The sequence below is a fragment of the Symphalangus syndactylus genome, chromosome 24, assembly GCF_028878055.3.
Source record: "Symphalangus syndactylus isolate Jambi chromosome 24, NHGRI_mSymSyn1-v2.1_pri, whole genome shotgun sequence".
Classification (NCBI taxonomy): domain Eukaryota; kingdom Metazoa; phylum Chordata; class Mammalia; order Primates; family Hylobatidae; genus Symphalangus; species Symphalangus syndactylus.
Genome location: NC_072446.2, coordinates 37,901,968 through 37,919,691, shown reverse-complemented (window position 1 = coordinate 37,919,691; position 17,724 = coordinate 37,901,968).

Sequence of the window (17,724 nt, the reverse complement as noted above, 5' to 3'; positions counted from 1 at the left end):
CTCCCAGAAAGCCTTGCGGCGAGGCAGGCCGGAGCGACGGAAAGCGGGCGCCTCAAGCTGCGTGTGCAGAAGGTGGGGCGAAACCTTCTCCGATCGCAGGTGCATTGTGAAACCGCGCCGCTATAGCGGGGCTGAAACGCTGCAGAAAGTAGAAGCGGAAGTAGTCTCCTTCCTGGGATTGTGAAAGACTATTAAACAGATGTTAAATTCACTCTTGCATGTGTGTTTTCAATGCCAAAATGTTTATTTTTATTTTTATTTTTTTTTTGAGACGGAGTCTCGCTCTGCCGTCCAGGCTGGAGTTCAGTGGCGCGTTCTCGGCTCACTGCAAACTCCGCCTCCTGGGTAGCTGGGATTACAGGCGCCCACCACCACGCGCGGCTAATTTTTTTGTGTGTGTGTATTTTTAGTAGAGATGGGGTTTCACCATGTGGGCCAGGCTAGTCTCGAACTCCTGACCTCAGGTGATCCGCCCGCCTCGGCCTCCCAAAATGCTGGGATTACAGGCGTGAGCTACCGCGCCCTGCCCAAAATGTTTATCTTTTATGTTTGGTGGTTTTTTGTTTTTGAGACAGGGTCTCAGTGCCGTCGCCCAGGCTGGAGTGCAGTGGCGCAATGTCAGCTCACTGCAGCCTGGACCTCCCGGGCTCCAGAGTAGCGGGGACCACAGGTGCGCGCCACCACACCCGGCTAAATTTTTGTACTTTTAGTAGAGATGGGGTTTCGCCATGTTGCCCAGGCTGGTACTTTTTATGTTTTTTAAAGAGTGTTAAATGTGTATTTTTAAAAAAATTTATTCTGACAGTTGTTTGTTAAACGCCAACTATTTTCCAGGCACTATGTTAGGTTCTGCGGATATGTTTTGGAGTAGTAGACTGATTTATTAGCTCTGCGACCTTCAACAAGTTGCTTAACCCTTCTGTGCTGAAAAATGTGCTGATTATAGGCTCACTAGGGACAGTTGAGGAAGGCTTAGAAATTTTTTTTTTTTTTTTTGGAAACGGAGTTTTGCTCTTATTGCCCAGGTTGGAGTGCAATGGCGCGATCTCAGCTCACTGCAACCTCCGACTCCCAGGCTTAAGCGATTCTCCTGCCTCAGCCTCCCGAGTTGCTGGGATTACAGGCATGCGCCACCATGCCCGGCTAATTTTTTGTAATTTTAGTAGAGACAGGGTTTCTCCATGTTGGTCAGGCTGGTCTCGAACTCCAGACTTCAGGCGATCCACCTGCCTTGGCCTCCCAAAGCGCTGGGATTAGAGGCTTGTGTCATCGTGCCTGGCCGGAAGGCTTAGAAATTTTGCCAGTTGCTTTTAAACGCAGCCATTTTTGAAAATTAAGACATATAAACCTACAGTTAAATAACTTATATTGAAAACAATGGAATACATATTCAACACTTCACTTTCTAAATTATTTTACTATACTTTTGTTTTATATGTGCTTTTGAGATTATTTACCACCGCTGTATCAGTACGGCAAATACTACATCTTTCTCTTCCCAAATGGTGGTGTTCAGTTTCCTCAGGTTGATAGATTGAAAATCCCTCCCAATGTGAGTGTTTATACCACAGGAATCAGCAAACACTACAAATCAGGGGTTTGGGGTTTGGAGGGCCCATTAATAAGCATTAAGCAGCACACTTCATTAATTAATGTATAGTAAGTGCTTAAATATTAGCAATAATAATATTAAATGTGCAAGGAAATTTCATATTTGTGAAGAAAATGAAACAGGCTGGACGCGGTGGCTCACTCCTGTAATCCCAGCACTTTGGAAGGCCAAAGTGGCCCCATCACTTGAGGTCAGGAGTTCGAAACCAGCCTGCCCAACATGGTGAAACCCCGTCTCTATTAAAATTACAAAAATTAGCCAGGCATGGTGGCCTGTGCCTGTAGTCCCAGCTACTCAGGAGGCTGAGGCAAGAGAATCACTTGAACTTGGGAGGCGGAGGCTACAGCAAGCCAAAATAGCGCCATTGCACTCCAGCCTGGGCGACAGAGCCAGACTCTGTCTCAAAAAAAGAAAGAGAGGGAGGGAGGGAGGGAAAGAAAGAAAACGAAACAGTGTGTGATTGAAAATAACTGCTGGTGTAATAATAAGGGTGGTAACACTAGACAAGGTGATCAGGGAAGACTAGAAAGAGGTGATATTTGAGCTGAGACCTAAAGGATGAGAAATTAATAAGAGCTTCCAAGCAGAAGGAATGGACTGAGTGGGGAAAGAGCAAGGTATGTTTGAGGATCAGAAAGAAAACAAGTATGGCTCAAGTGGAGAGAATAGAAGCTGTGGATGGAGAGATGGGGGGGCAATCAGGTAGGGACCTATTGGCCATGGTTGAGAATTTGGGCTTTATTCGAAGTGCAATCCGTATGCCATTGGAGAATTTTAAACCAGAAATGATGTGAACAGGTGTACATTTTTCAAACATCTCTATGTTCCCACAAGCCCTCTATTGGGTGTTGGGGAATATTGCAGTGACAAAATGGCACCATCTGCCTTTGCCCTTATGTAACTTGGAAAGCAGTTGAAGAGATAAAATAGTTAAAGAATAACATAAGTAAAATCACAAACCATAACTCCAGCCTGGGCGACAGAGCAAGACTCCATCTCAAAAAAAAAAAAAAAAATCACAAACCATAATGAGAGAAAGAAAGAGGGGAGTGGGCCAGGCACAGTGGCTCACGCCTGTAATCCCAGCACTTTGGGAGGCCACGGCAGGAGGATTGCTTGAGCCCAGGAGTTTGAGACCAGCCTGGGTAACACCTGTCTCTACAAAAAACATAAGAATTACCCAGGCATGGTGGCGCATGCCTGTAGTCTCAGCTACTGGGAAGGCTGAGGTGGGAGAATCACTTGACTCTGGGAGGTTGAAGCTGCAGTGAGCCAAGATCACGCGGCTGCTCTCCGGCCTGTATGACAAAGCAAGACCTTGCCTCAAAAAAAAAAAAAAAAAAGAAAAAGAAAAAAATGGCCGGGCGCAGTGGCTCACACCTGTAATCCCAGCATGTTGGGAGGCCGAGGCAGGCAGATCACCTGAGGTCAGGAGTTCAAGACCAGCCTGGCCAACATGGTGAAACCCCGTCTCTACTAAAAATACAAAAAATTTAGCTGGGCGAGGTGGCGGGCACCTGTAATCCCAGCTACCTAGGAGGCTGAGACAGGAGAGTCACTTCAACCCGAGGATCGGAGGTTGCAGTGAGCCGAGATTGCACCACTGCACTCCAGCCTGGGCGACAAAGCAAGACTGTCTCAAAAAAAAAAAAAAAAAAAAGAAAAAGAAGAAAAGGGGAGTGGGATTCTAAAAGAATGCAAAAATCAGCCCTGGGGCTGATAGCTTTCTGGACCAGTGAAAGGGTCAGGGTCTCCTTTGGGGGAGGGGATCATGAAGAAATTGAGCCCCTGCTCTGTGCCAAGCAGTGTACCATATGCTTAACACACATGAGCTTATTTAGTCTGCACAGCCTTCCTTCTTAAAGATGTAGGTTTTGGTGTCCCCTTTTTCATAAAAGAAGGAGATGTATGTATTGCATCATCTTACAGTGAAGTGTATTACATCATAAAAAGTGGAAGTAATTGTAACACCTCACAGTGAAGACTGATCAAGGTTATACAATGTAAAATGCTTAGCATATACCCAGTGCTCAGTAAAGGTTACTTAGCTGTTATATTATTTAAATCATTCTAACAGATGATTTAAAAATTTATCTTAGGGTGAGGATTGTCTTTGGGAAAAACAGTGATTAGCCATTGTAGACAGAAGATGTGACCCACACCAGTGGTTCTCAAAATGAGTGTGCATGAAGTATGAATAAAACTAGTGGTTCTCAATAAAAAAACGCAAGACCCAAATACAGAAGCTAGAATTATAAAACTCATAGAAGAAAACATAGGAGTAAACCTTTATGACCTTTAATTAGGCAATGGTTTCTTAGATAACAACACCAAAAACACAGGCAACAAAAGGAGAGATAAGTAAATTGGGCTTTATCAAAATTAAAAACTGTGCTCCAAAGGACACCATCAAGAAATGAAAACTGCTGGGCGTGGTGGCTCATGTCTGTAATCCCAAGACTTTGGGAGGCTGAGGCGGGCAGATCACTTGAGGTCAGGAATTTGAGACCAGCCTGGCCAACATGGTGAAACCCCATCTCTACTAAAAATATAAAAGTTAGCCAGGAACGGTGGCGGGCACCTGCAATCCCAGCTATCGGGAGGCTGAGACAGGAGAATTGCTTGAATCCAGGAGCTAATGTTGCATTGAGCCAAGATGGTGCCACTGCACTCCAGCCTGGGCACCAGAGCAGGACTCTGTCTCAAAAAAAAAAAAAAAAAAAAAATTTAAAGACTTTTTCGGTGGCTCACGCCTGTAATCCCAGCACTTTGGAAGGCCAAGGTTGGTGGATCACAAGGTCAGGAGTTCAAGACCAGCCTGGCCAAGATGGCGACACCCCCATCTCTATTAAAAATACAAAAGTTAGCCAGTCGCAGTGGCAGGCACCTGTAATCCCAGCTACCTGGGAGGCTGAGGTGGGAGAATCACTTGAACCTGGGGGGTGGAGGTTGCGGTGAGCTGAGATCATGCCACTGTACTCCAGCCTGGGCAACAGAGTGAGACTCCATCTCAAAGAAAAATAAAAAATAAAAAAAGAGAAATGAAAACTGGCTCAGGCCTGTAATCCCAGCACTTTGGGAGGCTGAGGTGGGAGGATTACTTGAGCCCAGGAGTTCAAGACCAGCCTGAGCAACATGATAAGACCCCCATCTCTACAAAAAATTTAAAAAAATAAAAAGCCAGGCACAGTGGTTGACACCTGTAATCCCAACACTTTGAGAGACCAAGGCGGGTGGATTGCTTGAGCTCAGGATTTGGAGACCAGCCTGGGCAACATGGCAAAACTCCATCTGTATTTAAAAAAAAATACAAAAATGAGCCAGGCATGATGGCATGCACCTGTAGTCCCAGCTACTTGGGAGGCTGAGGTGGGAGGACTGCTTGAGCCTAGGAGGTGGAGGTTGCAGTGAGCCAAGATCGTGCCACTGTACTCCAGCCTGGGCAACAGAGTGAGACCCCTTCAAAAAGAAAAAAAAAAAAAACCCACAGAATGGGAGAAAATTATCTACAAATTATATATTTGAGTAGGGACTTATCCAGAATGTTTAAAGAACTGTTACAACTCAGTAATAAAAAGACAATAATAAAAGACAAATACCCAAATGGGGAAAGGAATTGAATAGACATATCACCAAAGAAGATACACAAATGGCCAATAAGCATGTAAAAAGATGCTCGACATTATTAGTTATTAGGGAAATGCATATCAAAACCACAATGAGACACCATTTCAAACTCAGTAGGATAGCTATAATAAAAGACTGACAGTAGGCCAGGCGCGATGGCTCATGCCTGTAATCCCAGCACTTTGGGAGGCCAAGGCGGGCAGTTCACTTGAGGTCAGGAGTTCAAGACCAGCCTGGCCAACATGTCAAAACCCCGTCTCTACTAAAAGTACAAAAATTAGCTAGGCATGGTTGCACACGCCTGTAAGCCCAGCTACTAGGGAGGCTGAGGCAGGAGAATTCCTTGAACCCAGGGGGGCGGAGGTTTCAGTGAGCCACGATCACGCCACTGCACTCCAGCCTGGGTGACAGAGCCAGACTCTGTCTCAAAAAATAAAATAAAAATAAAACTGATAGTAACAAGTGTTGACAAGGAAGTGGAGAAATCAGAGCTTTTATACATGGCAGGTGGGAACATAAAATATTGTATCCACTTTGGAAAACAGGTTGGTATTTCATCAAGATGTTAAACAGAATTGCCTTATGACCCACCAACTCAACACCTAGCTATATATCTGAGAGAAATGTAAACGTATGTCCACAAAAAAATTATGAACAAATGTTCATAGCTCATTCATAAAACCAAGAAGTGGAAATAACCCAAATGAATGGATAAGCAAGATATGGTATACCTACAATGGAATATAACTGGACAATAAAAAAAATGAAGTACTTATCCATGCTACAACATAGATAAACCTTGAAGACATTATGCTAAATGAAATAAGCCAGTCACAAAAGACCACATGCTATGTAATTCCATTTATATTAAATGTCAATGGGTGGGCGTGGTGACTCACACCTGTAATCCCAGCACTTTGAGAAACTGAGGCAGGAGGCTTGCTTGAGCCCCGAAGTTTGATACCAGCCTGAGCAATATAGGGAGACTCTGTCTCTATAAAAAAGTAAAACGCCGGGCGCGGTGGCTCACGCCTGTAATCCCAGCACTTTGGGAGGCCGAGGTGGGCGGATCACCTGAGGTCACGAGTTCGAGACCAGCCTCAACATGGAGAAACCCCGTCTCTACTAAAAATACAAAATTAGCTGGGTGTGGTGGTGCATGCCTGTAATCCCAGCTATTCGGGAGGCTGAGGTAGGAGAATTGCTTGAACCTGGGAGGCAGAGGTTGCGGTGAGCCGAGATCACGCCATTGCACTCCAGCCTGGGCAACAAGAGAGAAACTCCAGCTCCAAAAAAAAAAAAAAAAAAAAAAAAAGTAAAACACGGCCGGGCGCGGTAGCTCATGCCTATAATCCCAGCACTTTGGGAGGCCAAGGTGGGTGCGTCACCTGAGGTCAGGAGTTCAAGATCAGCCTAGCCAACATGGCAAAACCACATCTCTACTAAAAATACAAAAATTAGCCGGGTGTGGTGGCATGTGCCTGTAATCCCAGCTACTCAGGAGACTGAGGGGGAAGAATTGCTTTGAACCCAGGAGACGGAGGTTGCAGTGAGCAAGACTACGCCACTGCACTCCAGCCTGGGCAACCGAGCAAGACTCCACCTCAGAAAAAAAAAAAAAAGTACAACATTAGCCAGGAATGGTGGCAGGCACCTGTGGTCCTAGCTACTCAGGAGGCTGAGACAGGAGGATCACTTGAGCCTAGGAGGTCAAGGCTGCAGTGAGCCATATTTGTGGCCACTGCCCTCCAGCCTGGGTGACAGTGAGACTCTTCCTCAAAAAATATTTAAAAAGAGAGAAATGTCCGGAAGAGTCAAATTTATAGAGGCAGAAAGTAGATTAGTGCTTGCCTAGGGCTGGGGGTGGTGACTGGGGGAGTAGGGAATGGGAAATGACTGCCAATAGGTACGGAGTTTCAGCTGGGTGCAGTGGCTCACACCTGTAATCCCAGCACTTTGGGAGGCCGAGGTGGGTGGATCACCTGAGATCAGGAGTTCCAGACCAGTCTGACCAACATGGTGAAACCCCGTCTCCACTAAAATACAAAAAATTAGCCAGGCGTGGTGGTGCATGCCTGTAGTCCCAGCTACTTGGGAGGCTGAGGCAGGAGAATCGCTTGAACCCGGGAGGCAGAGGTTGCAGTGAGCCAAGATTGCACCATTGCACTCCAGGCTGGGCAGCAAGAGTGAAACTCTGTCATAAATAAATAAATAAATAAATAGGTACAGAGTTTCTTTCGGGGGAGATGAAAATGTTTTAAAATTAGATTGTGGTGCTGGGTGCAGTGGCTCGTGCCTGTAATCCTAGCACTTTGGAAGGCTGAGGTGGGCAGATCACTTGAGGTCATGAGTTCAAGACCAGCCTGGCCAACACGGTGAAACCCCGTCTCTACTAAAAATACAAAAAAAAAAAAAAAAATTAACCAGGTGTGGTGGCACACACCTGTACTCCCAGCTGCCTAGGAGGCTGAAGCAGGAGAATATCTTGAACCTGGGAGGAGGAGGCCGCAGTGAGCTGGTATTGAGCCACTGCACTCCAGCCTGGATGACAGAGACTCCATCTAAGAAAAAAAAAAAAAGGCCACACATGATGGCTCACACCTGTAATCCCAGCATTTAGGGAGGCCAAGGTGGGCGTTATCACTTGAGGTCAGAAGTTACAGACCAGCCTGGCCAACATGGTGAAACCCTGTCTCTTTTAAAAATACAACAATTAGCCGGGTGTGGGGGCTCATGCCTGTAATCCCAAAGTGGTGGATCACCAGGTCAGGGGATCGAGACCATCCTGGCCAACATGGTGAAACCCCGTCTCTACTAAAAATACAAAAGTTAGCAGGGCATGGTGGCGGGTGCCTGTAGTCCCAGCTACTCAGGAGGCTGAGGCAGGAGAATCACTTGAACCCGGGAGGTGGAGTTTGCAGTGAGTCGAGATCATGCCACTGCACTCCAGCCTGGGCGACAAAAGCGAGACTTCATCTCAAAAAAAAAAAAGTAAATAGATTGTGGTGATGGTTGTACTACTATGAATATACTAAAAACCCACTGAAATATATATATGTGTATATATATATATATACACATATATATATATATATACACTTTAAATGAGTGAATTTTATGGTAGGTGTACTATATCTCAATATTTTTTATTTTTTAGGGACCAGGTCTCACTGTGTTGCCCAGGCTGGAGTGCAGTGGCTATTCACAGGGGCATTCGTAATGCACCACAGCCTCAAATTCCTGGCCTCAAGTGATCCTCCCATCTGAGCCTCTCAAATAGCTGGGACTATGGGTGTGTGCCACTGCGTCCAACTTATATCTTGATATCTTTAAAAAAAAATTAGTAAGCACTGGGGATGGTGGCTCATGCCTGTAATCCCAGCAATTTGGGAGGCCAAGGGGGGTGGATCACCTGATGTCGGGAGTTCAAGACCAGCCTGACCAACATGGAGAAACGCTATCTCTACTAAAAATACAAAATTAGCTGGGTGTGGTGGCACATGTCTGTAATCCCAGCTACTCGGGAGGCTGAGGCAGGAGAATTGCTTCAACCAGGGAGGCGGAAGTTGCGGTGAGCCGAGATCGTGCCATTTGCACTGCATCCTGGACAACAAGAGTGAAACCTTGTTTAAAAAAAAAAAATTAGTAAGCATCAGAATCACTGGGGAGATGTATTTTTTATTTAATTTATTTTTATTTTTTATAAATAGAGGTGGGATCTTGCTATGTTGCCCAGGCTGGCCTTGAACGCCTGGGCTCAAGCGATCCTCCTGCCTCGGTCTCCCAAAGTGCTGGGATTACTGGCATGACCAGCCTAGATTTTTGAAGTGTAAATTTTCTAGTTCTGACCTAGAGACTAGGCCTGGTGTGGAGCCCAGGAATCTACATTCGTAATCTCTCCAGGTAATTCTAATGTTTGTGATTCCGAAGCCATACCTTGGGGAAAAAAAATAATAACCCTGAAGGCATAGGTATCCAGTAGCTTACACAAAAAAAGATGAATGTAGTAATGATAGCTAGCAAATATTGAGTGCTTACTAGGTGCTAAGTACTATATTAAGTGCTTTACATATACTATCTCATTTAGTACATGTACCATTACAAGTGCTATTATTTCTCCATCACCAGTGAGGAAACAGAGGGACAAAGAGGTTTAGTAATTTGCCTAAGGTCACAGGGCTAGTAAGTGGCAGAACCAGGATCTGTCCGTTAGCTCTAGATACTGTGGTTAAGCTGCTCTGCCTGAGAAAATGAGAAGAATTTGGGTTGGGTTGGGTTGCGTTGGGTTGGGTTGGGTTGTGTTGGGTTGGGTTGTGTTGGGTTGGGTTGCATTGGGTTGGGTTGTGTTGTGTTGGGTTGGGTTGAGTTGAATTGGGGTGCTTTGTTGTTGTAGCTGAGGAGGAAGTGTAGGGAATAGAAAGGAAGGAGATAATAAAGGAGCAATCATGGGTTTTGGTTTTGTTTTTTTCCTGTGACACCAGAGATTCTCTGTGATATGCAGGTTACCTAGAGAGGAAGAAATTGAGGTGCTAAGATACTAAGTAACCACTGGAATGAGTGAATTACAATCAGTTTTTGATGACTTTGCATCTTTCCATTCAAGAATCAGCATTCTTGGAAAAAGCGCAAGGTTGATTGAGATTAGGTCTTGTGCCTAATCTTAATCAGCCAGAAAAATGTATCTGTGAGAAGTCAGATGATGAATTTACCATGTTTGCCTGAGGACAGCACACCCTAAAGGCAATTGGGTGAAGTCAGTTCGAGGAAGGTGAAAGGGTACAGTCCTGTGCTGCATAAAGACATTTTGGTCAACGTTGGACTGCATATACCACAGTGGTCCCCTAAGATTATAGTGGAGCTGAAAAATTCCTCTTGCCTACTGATGTTGTAGCTGTCATAACATCGTGGCTTAATGCATTACCTTTTCTATGTTTCCATATGTTTAGATACACAAATACTTACCACTGTGTTACAATTGCCTGTAGTATCCAGTATAGTAACATGCTGTACAGGTTTGTGGCCTGCAAGCAATAGGCTAAACCACATAGCTTAGGTGTGTAGTAGGCTTTACCATCTAGCTTTGTGAACCTGCTAATAATAATAGTGATGAGAAAGATAGACCCAGGCCTCCCTGTACTGTAGTTCATAGTCTAGCAGGGAGTCATACAAAATAGAAGTAAGCAAACAAAATAATTAGGGATTGTGACCACACCAAAATAAGTAGAGATTGTGAGGGCAAAAGACCAGGAAGAATGATAATGAATAATGGAGGACCTACTGTATATTGGATGGTCAAGAAAAGCCTTTCTGAAGAGGTGATGTTTCAGCTGACACCCGAAGGATGAGAAGGAGCCGTTGATGTAAAGAGTTGGCAGTGGTATGTACTGGAAGGAGGGGATGGAGGTTACAAACAGCTTGCAGTGAGGGAGGCCAATGTAGTCGGAGTGATATGAGCAAGAGGTGAGACTGGAGAAGCAGGCAAGGGCCAGATGGCCTTGGTGGACAATGGTGCTAAGTTGGATTTTTATTCTAAGAGAAATGGGAAGTGCACGGAAGGGTTTCAAGTTGAGTTGGAACATAATCATCATTTAAAGTTTAAAAATATGCCTCTGGCCAGGCACGGTGGCTCACGCCTGTAATCCCAGCACTTTGGGAGGCCCAGGCGGGTAGATCATGAGGTCAGGAGTTCAAGACCAGCCTGGCCAACATGGTGAAACACCATCTCTACTAAAAATACAAAAATTAGCCAAGAGTGGTGGCAGGCACCTGCTATCCCAGCTACTTGGGAGGCTGAGACAGGAGAATCGCTTGAAACTGGAAGGTAGAGGTTGCAGTGAGCCAAGATTGTGCCACTGCACTCCAGCCTGGGCAAAAAGAGTGAAACTCTGTCTCAAAAAAAAAAAAAGAAAGAAAAGAAAAGAAAATATGCCTCTAAGGCTAGGCATGGTGATTCATGCCTGTAATCACAGTACTTTTGGAGGCTGAGGCAGGAGGATTGCTTCAGCCCAGGAGTTTGAGAACAGCCTGGCCAACATGTCAAAACCACATCTCTACAAAAAAAAAAAAAATACAAAAATTAGCCAGGTGTGGTGGTGCACACCTGTGGTCCCAGCTACTTGGGAGGCTTAAGTGGGAGGATCACTTGAGCCTGGAGGGTCGAGGCTGCAGTGAGCCATGATTGTGCCACGCTGTACTCCAGCCTGGGAGACAGAGTGAGACCCTGCCTCAAAAAAAAAAAAAAAGATACAGCAAAGGCCTGATCTGTGTGACTGCGGATTTTTTACCAGAAGACAATAAGCTATATAAAAATTTAAAAACAAACAGTAACAACCACATGGGTGGGTGTGGAAGTCAGTAGCATGGACGAAAAGGTCATTAAAGGCTTCTTTGAGGTCGCAAAAGTAGAAAGGGCCTGATCCAGTTCATTGTACAGATTGGGAAAAATAAAGCCCAGAGGAGCAGTGTCAGGCCCAGGATCACACAGCAAGTCAATAGTGGCACTTGGCCCAGAAACCAGGGTTCTCACTATCGGCCTTCTATACTAACGGTCTCCTGGTCCTGGGCTGGGGTCTCCCGTGAGACCCACTGGGAGACCCATATACCAGCTCCCTCCTCAATCTGAGACCCAAGTGTTTTAAGGGCCCAAAAGAAGGATTTGGATTTACATAACGCCCTGAGGACAGATTTCTGAAACCCTTCCTTCCTGTCCCCTACTCACAAATACCCACAATTGTAACAGCTATCCTGTAGCAACAAGACCAAAATGTAAACTTGGCCTAAAACTGGAAAGCTGTAGATAGCCTCTTGCACCTCCAACTTTCTTTCTCTGAATCCCTCTCACTCCCCAGGAGCCACACTCCCTACAACTGTGCATCCAGGCCCCTCATCCCCTTCCCCCAAATAGACACACATTTCTCTGCTCTGAGAAAGGAGATAGGTTTGCTTGTTGCTTCCTGGTATCCATTCCCCTTTCCCTGACATCCATTAGAAACTCAAAGATGGCTGGGCGCGGTGGCTCATGCCTGTAATCCCAGCACTTTGGGAGGCCGAGGTGGGCGGATCATGAGGTCAAGAGATAGAGACCATCCTGGCCAACATGGTGAAACCCTGTCTCTACTAAAAATACAAAAATTAGCTGGGTATGGTGGCATGCACCTGTAGTCCCAGCTACTCGGGAGGCTGAGGCAGGAAAATCGCTTGAATCCAGGAGGTGGAGATTTCAGTGGGCCGAGGTTGTGCCACTGCACTCCAGCCTGGCGACAGAGCGAGACTCCGTCTCAAAAAAAAAAAAAAAAAAAAAGAAACTCAAAGATTTGCTGAATGAATGAATGAATATCTCTAATTCCTTTCTTAAAACTCTTCACTGGCTTTCCATTGCACTTAATTTAAGAACCATAATTCTGAGGCCAGGCGCGGTGGCTCACACCTGTAATCCCAGGACTTTGGGAGGCCGAGGCGGGTGGATCGCTTGAGGTCAGGAGTTCAAGATCAGGCTCAGGGCTTAGACATCCCAATGATAACTGAGACTTTGAGCTTTGACTCAGAGGGAAGCACACGGGCCAGTTCCAGATGACACCCTAAGGCTCATCTTCGGGTGGAAGTCTAAAGTGGTACAGCATTTTGGGAGAGTAATTTGACAGCATCTGTTAAATTTGAAATGTATATACCTATCAATCTTGCAGTTCACTTCTCTGAAAACTATTCTGTATATCCAAGGATAGTCACTGTAGCATTATTTGTGGCGGCTAACACGGTGAAGCCCTGTCTCTACTGAAAATACAAAAATTAGCTGGGCCTGGTGGCATGCTTGCAATCCTAGTTACTCGGGAGGCTGAGGCATGAGAATCACTTGAAGCCAGGAGGCACAGGTTGCAGTGAGCTGAGATCGTGCCACTGTACTCCAGCCTGGGTGACAGAGCGAGACTCTGTCTCAAAAGAAACAGAATAAAAAGAAAGCATATACTCCAAGCATTATCTATTACAGTTGCCTTTGTCATTTACTTCACACTCCTACTGGCCTCAGAATACTCAGAATACTTTGCAACAATCTTTACTCTCTCCGACGGAGTGTACAGCTCAACATTCTTTACAGCCACAGGGTTTTATAGACTTCACGTCATCATTGGCTCAACTTTCCTGCTGCCTTCTACGCCAACTACCATTTCACTTTGTATCTATTCACGGTTTTGGATTTGAAGCTGCTGCTTGATACTGATATTTTGTAGATGTAGTATGGCTATGCCTGTATATTTCTGCCTATTGATGAAGATCATGTTCTTTTAGTATTAAACAGTACAGTTGACTTCCAATCAATTAGTTTATATATAGGAATCTTGCGTAGCCTGCAATGGGGTTGTGGGGAGCAAGGCAGAAGCGGCCACTCCAGAGAGGATTTACATTTATTTCTTCCAGGCATCTGAGAGATCATTTCAGAGTGGGTCGCTTTTTATATTAATTTCTCAGCTTCAAGATTCCCAGCCATGCAGGTGGTGCAAATGTGAACGCCAGACTCATGGAGGGTAGGCATGTGGTTTCAAATTCTCAGGAGATTATTTTCCCTCCTACCCAAAGACCAGGTCAAGATGGACACATCCTTTTTGTCTCCCTTCGCTAGTAGGTGTTTGATTTTCCCCTAGTTTGTTCTTTCACTGTGGGTGTAGCCCTTCAAGGGTCCTAGATTTATCAAGGGTCTCAGTTGCAACCTCTAATTTCATATAAGCCCAAAGCTTCAACTCCCCAAATGTTTGTTTAAAAACACAAGCTATTGCAGATTCAGTTGTGCATTTTAAAGGATGTTTGTTGTTTTTATTTCCAGCATCTCCTTGGGTTGTGTAGCAGAAAGTTCCTGATATTGTCAGAAAAGGAAGTCCAACTCAGTATTTAGTACAACTGTCTGTTTACATGTCTATTTTCTCCATGAGTGTCAAGCTCTGGGAGGTCAGGAACTAAGGCTGACTCATCTCTGGGACAAAACACCAGGCCCAAGATCTGGCACAAAGTAAATGCTCAGTGCATTTTTTGATACTGAACCTCCACTTGGTCACTTCTAATGATGGGGAGCTCACTTTTTCCCAAGGTGGCCTTTTTCCTTTAGAGAGGGTGTGTGACCTGAGTGACCACCGGGCTAATGGGGGACAGCCTGCCCCTCATTTATGTACAACCTTCCCAATACTCAGCTTGTCCATCCAGATTCTGCAGAAGGGGGCTCAGGGCTTAGACATCCCAGTGATAACTGAGACTTTGAGCTTTGACTCAGAGGGAAGCACACGGGCCAGTTCCAGATGACACCCTAAGGCTCATCTTAGGGTGGAAGTCTAAAGTGGTACAGCATTTGGGAGAGTAATTTGAAATGTACATACCTATCAATCTTGCAATTCACTTCTCTGAAACTATTCTGTACATCCAAGGATAGTCACTGTAGCATTATTTGTGGCAGCAAACAATTGAAAACCACCCAAATGTCTATCAATAAGAATAACTAAATAAATTCTCTAAAGTCAAGTCATACAGTGGAAAACTGTGAGCCTTTTATTTTTGTTTTTTTGAGACAGGGTCTCACTCTGTCACCCAGACTAGACTGCAGTGGCTCCATCACGGCTTACTGCAGCTTCAACTTTCTGGGCTCAAAAGATCTTCCCACCTTAGCCTCCCACGTAGCTGGGACTACAGGTGCACACTACCACACTTGGCTAATTATTTTTATTTTTGTAGAGACGAGGTCTCACTATATTGCCCAGGCTGGTCTCAAACTCCTGGGCTCAAGAGATCCTCCTACCTAGGCCTCCCAGTGTTGGGATTACATGCGTGAGCCACCACACCTGACCTGTTTTTTTTTTTTTTTGAGATGGAGTCTCACTCGGAGTCTCGCTCTTGTCGCCCAGGCTGGAGTGCTGTGGCGCGATCCCGGCTCACTGCAACCTCTGCCTCCCGGGTTCAAGTGATCCTCCTGCCTCAGCCTCCTGAGTAGCTGGGATTGCAGGCGCGCCACCACACCCGGCTAATTTTTGTACTTTTAGTAGAGACGGGATTTCGCCATGTTCGCCAGGCTTGTCTCAAACTCCTGACCTCAGGTGATCCAGCTGCCTCAGCCTCCCAAAGTGCTGGGATTACAGGTGTGAGCCACCCTGCCTGGCATGTTTTTTTTTTTTAATAAGGTAGATCTATGTATATTGACATAAGTAGAATTCCAAGACATGTTGCTGTGAGTCTGTAAGACAGGGTGTATAATATCAAGAAAACAGAGAAACCTACAAGCAGTGTAAATTGGTACATCATGTAGGCTATTTGGTAATAGCAGTCACCTTTTTTTTTTTGAGATGGAGTCTTGCTCTGTCACCCAGGCTGGAGTGCAGTGGCGTGATCTTGGCTCACTTTAACCTCCACTCCCGGGTTCAAGCAATTCTCCTGCCTCAGCCTCCCGAGTAGCTGGGAATACAGGTATGCGCCATCATGGCCAGCTAATTTTTTTTTTTTTTTTTGAGACAGAGTCTTGCTGTCGCCCAAGCTGGAATGCAATGGCGCGATCTTGGCTCACTGCAGGCTCCACCCCCCGGGGTTCACGCCATTCTCCTGCCTCAGCCTCCCGAGTAGCTGGGACTACAGGCGCCCGCCACCACGTCCGGCTAATTTTTATATTTTTAGCAGAGATGGGGTTTCACCGTGGTCTCGATCTCCTGACCTTGTGATCCGCCTGCCTCGGCCTCCCAAAGTGCTGGGATTACAAGCGTGAGCCACCGCGCCAGGCCGCCAGCTAATTTTTGTATTTTTAATGGAGACGGGGTTTCGCCATGTTGGCCAGGCTGGTCACAAACTCCTGACCTCAGGTGATCTACCTGCCTTGGCCTTCCAAAGTGCTGGGATTACAGGTGTGAGTCACCGTGCCCGGCCTAAGTCAACTTTTAAAATGCTATTTAAACTTTTAAAATAACCTCGACTGACTAATCCCCACTAATAGATATTTATATTACAAATAAATATGCAAAAGAATGGGTAAAAATATTAATTACCACATTGTAATAACAAAATATTGGAAACAAACTTTTTCTCCTTATGAGACTGGATATATAGAGTGCATCTATTTGACGGGATACTATGCAGGTTTGAAATAAAATGAGGCTGCTCTCCATATCGATATGGAAAGGTCTGCAAGATAGAGTATGAAGTGATGAAAAAAACAAGGTGCAGAATAATGTCTATATGTTTATGAAAAATACATGTATTATACGTTGGATTTTATTATTTTATTTTATTATTAATTTTTTGAGACAGCATCTCACTGTGTCACCCAGGCCGGAGTGCAGTGGTGCAGTCATGGCTCACTGCAGCCTCAACCTCCTGGGCTCAAGCAATCCTCCCACCTGAGCCTCCTGAGTAGCTGGGACCACAGGGCTACACCACCACGCCCAGCTAATTTTTGTATTTTTTGTAAAAACAGGGTTTCACCATGTTGCCCAGGCTGGTCTCAAACTCCTGGGCTCAAGTGATGCTCTCGCTTTAGCCTCCCAAAGTGCTGGGATTACAGGTATGAGCCAACACGCCCACTCTGCATCGCATTTGAAATGCATAGAATTCCTGTGGAAGGAATCACAGGGAACTGTAATTGGTTACCTCCAGGAATAAGACCAATAATTGGCAACGGGGAAGGGAAGGACACCTGCTTTTCACTGTACTCCCTATTGAAGCTTTGTAATTTTGAACAGTTTCCTTACAATTAAGGAAGTAAAAAATGTTAAACCATAATTGTAAAACTGGAAGCAAAACAAGCTGTACAAAACAAAACACTTTCTATATGTACATATACATGTTGTGTAGAAAAAGAAAAGAAGGATACACTTCAAACTGGTGGCAGTGGCAGAAGTTCTATGGGACTGGATAACGAAGGGTGGTCAAGGGTGACCTTGACTTTATCTTTTTGTTGTTGTTGGGTTTTTTGTTTGTTTGTTTGCTTGTCTTGCTCTGTCGCCAGGCTGGAGTGCAGTGGCACGATCTCAGCTCACTGCAACCTCCGCCTCCTGGGTTCAAGCGATTCCCCTACTTCAGCCTCCCAAGCAGCTGGGACTACAGGCGTGCGCCACTACGCCCGGCTAAATTTTTGCATTTTAGTAGAGTTAAGAGTTTCACCATGTTGGCCAGGATGGTCTGGATCTCCTGACCTTGTGATCCACCCGCCTCAGCCTCCCAAAGTGCTGGGATTACAGGTGTGAGCCACCGCGCCCGACCTGTTTTTTTTTTTTTTGTTTTTTTTTTTTTTGAGACGGAGTCTCGCTCTGTCACCCAGGCTGGCTGGAGTGCAGTGGCGCAATCTCGGCTCACTGCAAGCTCCGCCTCCCGGGTTCATGCCATTCTCCTACTTCAGCCTCCGGAGTAGCTGGGACTACAACTGCCTGCCACCGCGCCCAGCTGATTTTTTTTTTTTTTTTTTTTTGTATTTTTAGTAAAGACGGGGTTTCACAGTGTTCTCGATCTCCTGACCTCGTGATCCGCCG